The following is a 13660-nucleotide window of genomic DNA, read 5'->3' on the forward strand; positions in this document are numbered from 1 at the left end:
AAAATCAATTAAAAGCATTAAAATATAACACAAATGGATTAAAATCTCAAATAAATCTCAAATCAATTAATAAATTAATGAGAATAATTTCATATATTTATCATGATCCAAATGTTTTAAGAAAATATTTTTGGAATTTTTGAATATCAAAAAGTATTTAAAATGAATTAAAAACAATTAAAAACAAAATAATTCACAAAAAATATTAAATGGAATCACAAAAATAATTAAAAATCATATTATGAAACTAGATTTTATAAGAATTTTTTTGCAATTGGTCTCATATTTTTGTGATTCCAAATAAAAGAGTTATGAATTTTTGAAAATAAATGGAATAAAAGAAAAATAAAACAGAAATTAAAATATATGAAAAATCCACAGCGCTTGGATCTACTTTTATTAATTGACGTGGACAATCCAAGGGACCAAAGGCGCGCGCTCATTGTGATCCTCAGTCAAACGCACGACACGCTGGATTTAAAAAAGTCAAGTAAAGCAAAGGCCAGGATTAGATCGTGCATGTGAGATCCAAGGGATACAAGTCATCCACGTGGGAACGGTGGTGGAAACCACCGTCTTCTCCAGTGATCAAACAGAAACTGGCCACCAATTGTAGGTTCTGCAACCTTAACCAAACTACACGTGCCTTATACCAAATTAAAGTTGGGGTGATGCACATCACCCCTGTAACCTTGGATTATTCTCAAGATCTCTATGGAAGGAGAAATCTGAGATGGAAAATCCAGGTGTTCAATTTGAAATGCATCAATTCATGATATTAAAGCCACCATTGGCTTGCCTCTCACACGAGGACTTCAGAGAACCAAAAAAACACAAGCAAATCACATCATATAAGGAGATTCAGATCAAAATAGTTGAGATGTAAACCTTTGAAGTGCAGCTTTGATGAGCACGATCCAACCAAACTCTTGCTTGCAGCTTGATCTTGGGGTATGGTATGAGTGCAAGGCTAAGGAATAAGTATTGAAGATCAACTGATTTTGTTGAAATTCAAACTTGAAAAGAGAAATGAAAATTCAAAATTCCTTTGGTGTGAGGTTGGGTATGGATTTCAGCAGAGCTTTATGCGCCTACAAGTTGATAATTGAATGAAGCAAGGTTCCTATTTATAGCTTAAATGCAAGGCAAGGTGAGGAGAAACTCGTGTGCATGATCATTGGATCCTCCATGCATGGGCCTGTACAGGCGCATGTGAGGCCCAAAACCAATTGGAAATGCAAGCTGAAGTCACTTGGAGTTGAAATGGACGTGCATTCTGAGCTGCATTGGCTTGTGCATCAAGTTACAAAGTGAAATGCATAATTGATCACAAATGTTCCTATCTTCGAAAGTCCCATATGCAAAATCCAAACATAGGCATGTGAATAATGGTTGGAAAGGTCTTGACATAAGGAACAAAAGTTATGTTGGACAAAAATCCATTTGGAGTTTGGAAAATTGTGAAAACTGGTCATGAAGTTTGATGTACAAAACATGTCTTTGGAAAATTTGCTAAAAGTGACCAACTTCAAGTCCTTCTGTTTCTATGATGCAAGCCTCAAATGAAACAACCTTCAACATCAAAGTTGTATATATTTTCAAGTTTATCAATTTGGACTTAAATTTTGCATCATTTGGATTTTTTATGAGAAATTTATGGGCACTTGAAGTTGTACTTTTTCAAGATTCAATGGCTTTGGTCCAAACTGACCTATTATGTTTTGTATTATCACATGTGTTTCTTTTAGGATTATGAAATTTTGTCCAACATAACATTTGAATTAGACATATTAAGCTTTCTAATGTAATTAGTCTCACCTCAAAATCATAAAAAATGAAGGAGTTAGGTCCTTGGGAGGTTGACCCAAAATTAGGGTTTCAGTCAAAATGACCTATAATGTTTTGAAATTAATGATGACCTTCCAAGTTTCAAATGAATTTTTGATGAACATGAAAGTTGTTCATATGGTTCTTAAGAACATTTTTTCTCTTGGGGTTATCTTCATTTGGCAAACACATCAAAAGTTAGGTCTCAGTGGATTTCAATTTAGTTAGATGACTTGACTGGTCAACTTCTCAAGTCCAAACTTCAAATCTTGTTGAATGAATGATTAAGGGTCCTCACATAGGCTCATATATGCATAAAATGATGAATGAAAGTACTTTCCTTAATTTAATTTGATCATAGGTTGAGGTTGCTTCATGAGCAAGGCACATTCAATGCATAGAAGAATTAGGATTTCCTTGGGAAACAAAATCAGTGAGTTGGTTAGGAACCATTGTCATTCTTTCTTTCATCTTCATCTAGCCACTTCATTGAGCATAGGGGCCTCCTAGGAGCAATGGATCACATGATTGCTTGAGCTTCAAAACAAAACAAGTTAGTGACATATTTTTGTGCTTTTGGTTAGTTAAACAAATAAGAAAAGCAATAATATACAATTCAAGCATGCTTGGTGGTCTCAAACCAACTCACACAAGTCCCACCCTAGGGTTATGGAGCCAACATGCTATGATCCTTGAGGCAAAATGCAATGAGCAATGATATGATGCCATGAGGGATCTTAGGATCAAAATTAGGGTCTTACAGATGCCCCTATATAAGGTCATTCTAGCCGGAGATATGAAGGTTAAAATCTTCGTCTCGACGAGGTAGAATGGGCTTAAATAATAATAAAGAGACGAATTTTGGTCCCTAAGAAACCTCATGATGTAAATGTATGTATGCAAAAGTTAATACTTTGTGGGGATATAGAGCCACAAAGAAAAAGAAATTAGGAGAAATAAGGGTAAAAATGCGTGAGCAGGTCACGACTGATAACATGAAATAATATCACATTTTTGGACTCGATTTAATTAAATTATATTATTATTTGTTTCGATTTATTTCATTTTATCCGATATTATTTGGTATTTTCTTTCTATTTGTCTCAGGTAACTTATTTGAAGGATAAGTGAAAAAGGAAGAAAAGGGGGGTGAAAAAGAGGATGAAAGCAAATTCCGCTGAAGCTGTGACGACCGCCACACAAGGTGTGACGAGCGTCACACCCTACTGCTTTGTGTTACGAGCGTAACACATGGTGTGACGAATGTCACACCCCACTCCTATATTTTTGGCTTTTAACGCGCAACAGAGGCACGTTGAAGCCTATTCCTCCGCTTGACTCGTTGAAGCGTGCAAGTTACTTACGGAAGGCACTTTTGGAAACGGTTACAAAATGGATTAATATAAATAGTTGCTTGGATCCAACCCTGCAGCCGTCTCGCTCTCGCTTCTTTTTCCGCCGTGCAAGCATTTACAGTATTGATCTTCTACAGCTTTCTATTATTAGCAATTTTTATTTCCTTTTCTTTTCTAGTCAATTTTCAGAGCACTTAATTAATTTTTCACACAATAGTTTCTACGCCGGAAATTATTGTGTATCTTTTACTGGATCTAACCTTACGTTAGATCATAGTATTTTTATTCCTTTGCCTTTTATTTTCTTGTCTGACTGAAGAGTGCAAGAACAAATCCAACCGGTCTGTGGTGGAGTGTTCAAGATTCCTATTAATTATTCAGGTTCTTTAATTTGTTGCTTTAATTTATATATGCTCTGCATTACTGTTTATTTATATTGATTGCCTGATATGGTTTTATTTAAGCATGATAATTGTTTATGTTTAGACCTGCTTAGCATGTCCGACTAATTAATTTAGATATCGGTATGTAAAGTAAGCAAAATGAAGGAATCAAAACTAAGTTGGTATAAATGTATTTAAAAATAAAGTCACTCTTTTTATGGTCTCAATTTACAGAGTTAATACCAAGGTTTTTGTACGAGAGTAAAAGACATAAAGAAGTTAAAATCAATAGAACGACGGTTTGAGTTTTTAACTGGACAGTTTAATTGGACATTAATTCTAAATCAGGGCGAAAGCAATTTTTAGAGTTAATTAAATTCTAATCTTTTTCAAAAAGTATTTTTAAAGGTTAAATGTGAGGACGAGAGTTAAGCATTTAAGTTTAATTATATAATCTAAGTCAATAGAGTGAGAGTTTGAGACGAGGGTGTTCAAACGGTTATTATTTTAATGAAAAGAGTCTCTATAGATTCTGTTGTTTTCAAAACGTGATTTTGGACTTAACTAATAAGTGACAGCTACGTTAACATAAAGTCATGGTCTATTCAACAGAGCGAGAGTTTGAGATAAGACTTTTAATCAATAGTGCCTACTGAAAAGATTTATTTTAAAACCAAGAAACCAACGAAGATTTGATTCCCTAATTACGACGAACTACATACCGATATCCGCTTAATTGATATTTAATCTAGATCTTATTTTAGTTTTATTTTTCCCCCAAATCATCAAAGTATTATCCGCCTTAGCTTTACGAAGTAACCTTAGAAAACGGTATATCGATTCATAAGTCCCTGTGGGATCGATATCTTTTAAAACTACGCGATAAGACTGTGCACTTGCAGTCAGTACCCCAATCGACTCATAAAGTCGCGATCAACGACTTGAAACTTGCTGGGAGACACGAAGGGATTCCACGAAAATAAATCGATGGAAAGACTCGAGCTGACGCAAAGATGCATGTATTGGGTAATGTGCCAATACAGCAAAACTATCCATAAAGGATACTTCGGATAAAAATCCGGACTCAGGTGGCGATGTCCACAAAGGACTCAACTGAGGAGGAAAGCAACGAGATATTAGCGATTATTGGGTAATGAACTCAAAGAGAGATATGTGATCAAAAACCGGTATAAGGGTGAGAAAACAACATGCTCAGGGAGAAAGGAAAATATAAGACCGGTATAAGGGTGAGAGATATCCATCCTCCAAACATCCGAGGAAAACCTAAAAGGTGTATTTCAACTCAGGAAAATCTGACTCCACAGGGGATAAAAAGTCATAATAGGGAGTAGAAGGAAGGAACACCATGGATACCGGTTACTGGGCATATAATAGGTGACCAACCAGACGTGAATTGGGGAATATTTTCAAGACACTCATCATCCGAAAGGAGGGCTGAAAAAGCAAACTCGATTACAGGATGGACATTCGATTCCATAAGGAAATACAAATCTTACTCAACTGGGGAAGAAAAAGGCTTCGACTGAAGAGCGCATGAGATATATTATCTATTACCGTCAGAACATAGATAACATACTCGCATGGAAGATTATCCACAACCGGTTATTGCGTTAATAAAGGATAGATCGACCGAAAAGAAAGGACATCGGGATACCGGTTACTGGGTATAAAATGATGACCAATCCAAAGGAAAAACAATCATTAACAAACACGGGTAAATGAAAGATGACTCGCTGGGGATACATTGACAAAAGCAATGATCCCAAAGATATATCACCGGTTACTGGGTGGTATACTCAAAAAATGAAGGAATATCAATACCAAATATTGGATAAAGATAACCAATAAAAAGGGGATTACATCTACCGGTTACTGGGTAGAAAAACACAGAAATAGGACTTACAACTACCGGTTACTGGGTAGAAGGCCACAACATCCGCTGGGAAGAAAATGAACAATTACTGTTTACTGAGCAATTGATCACCTGAACCACATGGAACTGTAGGGGAAATAACAAGAAAGGGATCAATCTAGGAACAAACTAGAGAGACACAATGAAACAAAACTTAACCCAATGAGGGTATAACTCAGGGGAGTAATTTCGTCCCAATACATATTTAGGGAGGAAACTGAAGTAATAATCATCCACGAGGACATAACTCAGTGGGGAATATGAAGGAAAGATAGTCACTTTCTGGTTATAGGGCTGACTCTATACGGAGAGATCAGACACAAACATCTGCTTGGGGAAGATCATTTCACCAATAGCAGGAGATAAAAAGCAAAGATATATGGCAAATAATGCAACATGAATATCTGAATGCTATGACTATGCATGTATATACATGGTTTATGTATGATTAATGCTGACAAACAGACATATCTAACACAAACAGGTCTAAGAATCAATGGACAGACATCCGGTATAACATATCAAAAGAGAAGGCCATGCCCATAGGAGGAAATCCAATCTGGTGGGGGAGCAACAAATGCCAGGAAACACCAATCACCACTGGGGATCAAGCAGAGTCGCTGCCGGGGACAAAGACTACCGCTGCTCGAGATCAGTAGAAGGTCACAGCTACCAACTGCCAGGGATCTTCCAACAATTATCGGGAACATGCAGAGATATCAATAAGATTCGTCAGAGAAGAAATCTACTAGGGATCTTATCAGACAATGATGTGAAAATTTGTGGGGAACAAACGCCAAACAGACATACATCAATCAGGCATTCTCTTCTAACCGCCGAAGAAACATCTCTGTCAGCGGGAGAAGGAACAAAATTGCTCTGCTAGGGAAGCTTCAGAGTCACTTCCCGGGACTTTGAATAGACAAAAGATCCATCGTAGAGGAAACTCTACTGGGGAGTTCAACAATGGATAAGATTCCATCGTAGAAGAAACTCTACTGGGGAACTTATCAAGGAAAGATATGAAACTCTGTGGGGAACAACCACCAAACAGAAGTTCGAATAATCAACATATTTCCTCTTATCTGCTGGAGAGATATCTCTGCTAGGAGGAAAGAGAACCGCTGCTCCGCTGGGGAAGGAAACAAACATCTTTAACACCAACTCTGCTCGGAGGAAACTATCCAATAAGGAGGGAAAAACAAACATCAGGCTCTGATCGGGAAACTCCATTGGGGAAGACTGAAGGCGATCCAACTGGGGAAAGTCTGTTTTGAGCAACCCTACTGGGGATCAGTTGTAAGCGAACCCGCTAGGGAGAAGCTACAAGCCATCCTGCTGAAGATTTCCACTCATACTGTGAATTCCTGCTCACTCTCCGGGAGATTTCCACTTATGCCGAGGGGAAGACCAACTTCCTTAAGAACAGATAGCATATCAATTTTTATCAATCTATAAGGGATTTTAGGTCAGTCCACACAAGGGATGACAACCCTATAATTGATAAAACACATATGCTAGACTCAGACTCACTGGGGATCTGAGGATGGAGATATGCACATCTCCCAAAAGGTCAAGGCCAAAACTCCAGACTCTCTGGGGAATTTGGTGGTGTATCACCCTTCTCTGTGCTCGTTGTGGAGACAACCTGAAAGATGATGAAAAAAAGATACAAACATGCCAGAATATGAACAAATGTATTACCCTTTTGGAGATCATACTATCCTTGGGAGAGCACTGAAGACATTCCGAATATCCTTTTCAGTCATTGTGAATGTTCACTTTGTTTAAAAACAGTTTATGAAAACTTTATTTGTTTAAAACAATGATATTTATCAATTAAAACATGCAAACATTTGTCAGAAACAAATAAGAGTGCAAAGAATTGGATAAAGACTCAAATTTATTTGATAGAATGGTAGTCCGCAAATGGCGAGACTCCATGGATTTTTACAAATTTGAAATTGGTGATATATATTGGAAAAAGGGATACATTGAACATAATGACCGTTTCTCCACCAACTCTGAATCCGATGTATTCGAAGTTTCAATTGACGATGACTGAGCGAGAATCTTTGACAGAAGATGGCTTGTAGAACAGAGTCTTGTCAGGATGCAGTTACTTGCCAAATCCCTATTTTTTTCCTAGACTGCACCAGGGTGAGGTGCTTAATCTAGCGGGATACATATTCATCTTTTATGTGTCTAACTTTTGCCTGGACCGCCCTTTCGGGTTTTCAATCCACCGAGACACTCATTTTTGCCTAAGTCGCCCTTTCGGGTTTTCAACTTAGCGAGCTATTCTATTTTTATTTTAGGCAAAGTATTTCTTGACTGCATCTGAATTCACAGGACGAGTGAAATCCTCCTCATCCATAGTTGTAAGTATCAAAGCACCGCCTGAAAAGGCTCTCTTAACAACATATGGACCTTTAGAGTTTGGAGTCCACTTGCCCTTGGAATCGGGCGCGAAATAGAAAACTTTCTTGAGCACGAGGTTACCTTCTTGGAACACACGAGGCTTGACCTTCTTATCAAAGGCATTCTTCATCCTTTGCTGATACAACTGACCATGGCACATGGCAGTTAATCTCTTCTCTTCGATTAAATTCAGCTGGTCATAACGACTCCGAACCCATTCAGCCTCAGTCAACTTGGCTTCCATCAAGACTCTCATTGATGGGATTTCAACCTACACAACGAGCACAACCTCCATGCCATATATAAGAGAGAAAGGGGTTGCCCCTGTTGAAGTGCGGACAGATGTACGATATCCATGCAAAGCAAATGGCAGCATCTCATGCCAATCTTTGTACGTGACAACCATCTTCTGGATAATCTTCTTAATATTCTTGTTAGCAGCTTCAACAACCCCATTCATCTTGGGTCTATAAGGAGAAGAATTATGATGTGCAATCTTGAACTATCTACACAACTCTTTCATCATCTTGTTGTTCAAGTTAGATCCATTATCAGTAATGATCTTGTCTAGCACACCATAACGACATATGAGTTGATTCTTGATAAACTTCACAACTACTTGCCTGCTCACATTTGCATATGACGCCGCTTCAACCCACTTGGTGAAGTAATCAATTGCTACAAGAATAAAACGGTGACCGTTCAACGCCTTTGGCTCTATCATGCCAATCATGTCAATTCCCCACATAGAGAAAGTCCATGGTGATGAAATAACATTCAGAAGTGTCGGGGGAATATGAATCTTATCCGCATAAATCTGACACTTGTGGCATTTCTTCACATATTTGTAGCAGTCAGACTCCATTGTCAGCCAATAGTAGCCTGCTCTCAACATCTTCTTTGCCATGGCATGTCCATTTGAATGAGTACCAAATGAACCCTCATGGACTTCAATCATCAACAGGTATGCTTCGTGTCTATCCACGCATATGTGCAGAACCATGTCAAAGTTCCTCTTATAAAGCACATCACCATTGAGGTAGAAACTACCAGATAATCTCCTCAAAGTCTTCTTATCTTTAACAGATGCCCCGGGTGGGTAAATCTGACTTTGGAGAAAGCACTTGATATCAAAATACCATGACTTATCACCTTTCACTTTTTCAACTGCAAATACATGAGTTGGTCTATCCAAGCGCATCACGGTAATATTGGGGACTTCATTCCAATATTTCACCATAATCATCAAAGCAATCGTAGTAAGAGCATCTGCCATCCGATTCTCATCTCGAGGAATATGATGGAAGTCAACCTTGGTAAAGAAAGTCGAAATCCTTCTCGCATAATCTCTAAATGGGATGAGGCCGGGCTGATTCGTCTCTCATTCACCCTTAATCTGTTTAACAACAAGGGCCAAATCACCATAAACATCAAGATGTTTGATCCTAAGATCAATACACTCTTCCAAACCCATAATACATGCCTCATATTCCACCATATTATTCGTGCATTTGAAAGTTATCCTTGCTGTAAAAGGAAAATGTGTGCCCTAAGGAGTAATAATCATTGCCCCAATACCATTTCCATATTGGTTAACAGCGCCATCGAATACCATACCCCATTGGTAACCTGGCTCTGGCCCTTCATCGAGCGTAGGCTCATCACAATCTTTCATCTTCGAATATAGAATCTCCTCATCAGGGAAGTCGTACTGAATAGACTGATAATCTTCAATTGGTTGATGTGCCAAGTGGTCAGCCAAGATACTACCTTTAATAGCCTTCAGAGCTCGATACTCAATATCATACTCAAATAGCAACATCTGCCAACGGGAGACCCTCCCAGTTAAAGTAGGCTTCTCAAGGATATACTTGATTGGATCCATTTTGGATATCAACCAAGTCGTATGATTCAACATATACTGGCGTAAGTGCTTAGCAGCCCAAGCCAAAGCACATCATGTCTTCTCAAGCATTGAGTACCGAGAATCACAATCAGTGAACTTCTTTCTCAGATAGTATATAGCATATTCTTTCTTCCCTAATTCATCTTGCTGACCCAATACACAACCCATAGTGTCCTCAAGCACTGTTAAGTACATAATCAATGGTCTCCCTTCAACAGGCGGAGACAGAATCAGAGGCTTGGACAAATACTCTTTGATACTGTCAAAGGCCTTCTAGAAATCCTTGGTCCAATCATGACGCTGATCTTTCTAGAGGAGCTTGAATATTGGCGCACATGTGGCAGTCATGTGGGATATAAATCTGGAAATATAATTCAAGCGGCCAAGAAAACCTCGGACTTACTTCACAGTTTTAGGCGCAGGCATCTCTTGTATTGCTTTGACCTTGGCAGGATCAACTTCAATACCTATTTCACTGACAATAAAGCCCAATAACTTGCCGGAACAGACTCCAAATGTACACTTGTTCGGATTCATACGGAGTTTGTACTTCCTCAAACGCTGGAAAAGTTTCAACAAGTGTTCTACATGTTCAACTTCCGTTCTCGACTTCGCAATCATATCATAAACATATACCTCGGTCTCCTTGTGCATCATATCATGAAACAAGGTAGTCATAGCTCGTTGATACGTGGCTCCGGCGTTCTTCAAACCGAAGGGCATCACTCGATAACAGAATGTTCCCCAAGGTGTGATGAATGTTGTCTTCTCCATATCCTCGGGTGCCATTTTGATCTGATTATAACCGGAAAATCCGTCCCTAAATGAGAACACATTGAATTTAGCTGTATTATCTACCAACATATCAATATGCGGTAGAGGAAAATCATCTTTTGGACTAGCTTTATTCAAGTCTCTATAGTCCACACACATTCGAACTTTTCCATCTTTCTTAGGCACGGGCACAATATTGGCCACCCATTGAGGATATGTAGAAGTCACCAGAAACCCCGCATCAATTTGCTTCTGAAGTTCTTCTTTAATCTTCACTGCCATATCAGGATGAGTTCTTCTGAGCTTCTGCTTCACCGGCACACACTCAGGATTCAAAGGCAGGAAATGTTGCACGATATCAGTATCTAGACCAGGCATGTCTTCATACTACCAGGCAAAGGCATCGACATATTCTCGTAGCAACTCAATCAACCCCTTCTTGACAGACTTTTCAAGGAGGGCCCCAATCTTCACCTCACGAACACAATCTTCAGACCCCAAGTTGACTGTTTCCAGATTCTCTATTTATGGTGATCACCAATTTCATGCAAAAAGCAAAAAGGAAAAATAATTTGGAAAAACAAACATTTAACAATGTAATTATTGAATGAATATCATTGTATTAATGTGCCAACAATGTCATCACTTCTCCTTTTGGCATGGGAGAAGGGTTTTTAAACAAAAGTGAACACATTACGTGGACTTATGGATAACTGTTGGAATGTCAACAGCGACCCAATTATTGTAGATTCCTCTAGGGATGACAAAGTTGCCCAGATCTTCCTCTGCATCATCTTCCACTATGGCAGCAGCCTCTTGGTCTTCAACAGTATGGATGAAATATCCACTCTGGAATAAACCGCGCTCGTTGGAAATGCCTGAAGAATACCCTATGCCAGCCCGAGATTTATTATCTTCCAGCTTAATCATTTGTCCTAAACTAGTAGTTGCACCATGCTCAATGGCCAACTTCACATCATTGTAGGAAACAAATGAAGAAGGTCCTTTCCTTGAAGGCTCAACAATAGATAAGGCTTGGAATGGAGTCCCAACCTCATCCTCAGCATCTATGTAGGAAAAGGAAGACAAATGGCTTACCAAGAGAGCCTTCTCTCCCCCTATCACCACCAACTTCTTATTCTTTACGAATTTTAACTTCTAGTGTAGGGTGGATGTCACGGCGCCTGCCTCGTGAATCCGTAGTCTGCAAAGCAAGCAACTATATGATGGGTGGATATCCATGACCTGAAAAATGATCTGGAAATCACTAGGTCCTATCTTGATTGGGAGCTCAACTTCGTCAATCACAGTTGTCCTCGACCCATCAAAAGCCTTCACTACCACTCCACTCTGCCTCATGGGAGGCCCCTGGTAAGAAAGTTTCGCCATAGTGGATTTTGGCAACACATTTAGTGATGAGCCAGTGTCTACCAACACATTAGACAAGGAATCATCGTTGCTGTTCATAGAAATGTGTAGAGCCAAATTGTGGTCTTTTCCCTCCTCGGGAAGATCAGCATCGCAAAAGCTCAAACTATTACAAGCAATTATGTTTGCAACAATGCTATCAAACTGTTCAATTGTGACATCGTGATCCACGTATGCCACGTCCAACACCCTCTGCCAAGCTTCGCGGTGTGGCTATGAATTCATCAACAAAGACGATACATATATTTTTGATGGAATTTCAAGCAACTGATCGATAACATTATACTCGCTCCTTTTGATGAGCCTCAGCAACTCATCACAGTCCTCTTTCAGAATGCCATGCTGGCCAACAGGGACAGGAGCTTTAACAGAAACAGCAGGGTCAACACCCTTTGCAACAAGTGCCGGATTCGGAGAAGAAGAAGTCCCCATAGGACTGGCAGAATTATTAATAGCATCAACTATTCTCATGTCATCTTGGGGTTTCGGCGGCGCCGAGAAAACACGACCACTGCGGGTCACACCACTTACATCAGATATACTCACAACAGAAGTTAAGGGTAACGACACCTCCTTCCCATCTTCTAGCGCGACTGCGTTATATCTGTAGGGAACAACTTTACCTGAAAAATACGGGATAGGACCCGCTGGCTTGATTATAAGAGATGGAGAAACCTTCTTCTTCCTGCCATCACATCTGACAACAACAGGTTCTGGTATTCTGGAAATAGGGGATTTACATCAACTTCATCCTCGTTACGATTCTAAAGTACCTCAATCATTCTCTGATCTAGCATCTCTTGGATGTCCTTCCTGACTTGGCGACATCCTCTCTCGTTGACAGTGCACACCCGGCACCTGTCATGGTCATGCTCTTAATGACTGTATCCATATAACAGTCTATACATCTCGACCAACGATTGCCTGATATGACTGACGTACAAGACTTTATACTTGCCAGGGCAACCCTGGACCATATTTACAACAGCTTTCCCATGCTTGGGAAATGGGTTCTTCTTGACATTAGGACCTACGTCCTCAAAAAAAAAATCCCACTTCTAACAAGGTCTTGAACCTTGGTCTTCAAGGGATAGCAGTTCTCCACATCGTGTCTGGGAGCACCGGAATGATATACAAAGTGAAGCTCAGGCTTGTACCACCATTGAGGGTTGGCTGGTACAGCAGATGGGTCACGTGGAGTAATCAACTTTCTGTCTATTAATGAAGTATAAAGCTCATCATAGGTCATTGGAATTGGATCGAAAGTGACCCTCTTCCTATCATAGCTGGTACTGGTATTGTTGTTGTTTCGAGGCTGGTAGGCTTGCTGTTGCGGACGATGATGCTGTTGTTGATATTGTTGATGTTGTTATTATTGATGTTGATAATGTTGAGTTTCCCTGAAGGCAGGTGCTATATGAGCCACCTGGTGCTGGTTACTGGCAGGGCGAACAGTCTTCCTCTTCACAGAGGGTCTTCTCTTGGCATGGGAAGACACAACATGTGCCTCTCCCTCTTTCTTCTCTGCAAAAGCCCCATAACGCTTTGCAGAAGAGCCTTCATCCCTGGTCAGACGTCCTTCCCGGACTCCTTCCTCTAGCCTCATTCCCATGTTCACCATTTCGGTGAAGTC

This window comes from Lathyrus oleraceus, chromosome 7 (genome assembly GCF_024323335.1).
Source record: "Lathyrus oleraceus cultivar Zhongwan6 chromosome 7, CAAS_Psat_ZW6_1.0, whole genome shotgun sequence".
Taxonomy (NCBI): Eukaryota; Viridiplantae; Streptophyta; class Magnoliopsida; order Fabales; family Fabaceae; genus Lathyrus; species Lathyrus oleraceus.